Below are 711 nucleotides of genomic sequence, written 5' to 3' on the forward strand. Positions count from 1 at the left end.
TTTAAACGAATATAAATTCAAAGTAAACATCATTACATAAAAGGGTATGGTCTTTTTTTCAATAGTTTTATTCATTTCAAACGGGCCGGATCCAGCCTGCGGGCCGTAGTTTGCCCACGGCTGACCTAGAACAAACTCTCCAAAAATTCATCTGGAATAACAAAAACACCCTGAACAGCTGCAGCAATCTTAAGAAAGGTCAAAGTTAGAGGGATCACAATACCAGAAATCAAGCTACACTATAAAGCCACTGTTCTCAAAACTGCCTGGTACTGTCACAAGAACAGACATATAGACCAATGGAACACAACAGAGAACGCAGAGATTGATCCAAGCCATTGCTCAATTAATATTTGACAAAGGAGGCAAGAGCATACAATGGAGTCAAGTCAGTCTCTTCAATAAATGGTGTTGGGAAAAATGGACAGATACATGCAAAAAAATGAAATTAGAAACCAACTTACACCATTCACAAAAATAAATTCAAAATGGATAAAGGACTTAAATGTAAGATGGGAAACCATAAAAATCTTAGAAGAAGCTATAGACAGCAAAATAGCAGACATTTGTGATGGCAATATCTTTACTGATAACATATCCTAGGGAAATGGAAAGTAAGGAGAAAATAAACAAGTAGGACTACATCAAAATAAAAAGCTTCTGTACAGCAAAAGAAACTATAAACAAAACAAGAAAGCCCACTGCATGAGA

The sequence above is a fragment of the Myotis davidii genome, unplaced genomic scaffold (assembly GCF_000327345.1).
Source record: "Myotis davidii unplaced genomic scaffold, ASM32734v1 scaffold194, whole genome shotgun sequence".
In the NCBI taxonomy this organism is placed as follows: Eukaryota; Metazoa; Chordata; class Mammalia; order Chiroptera; family Vespertilionidae; genus Myotis; species Myotis davidii.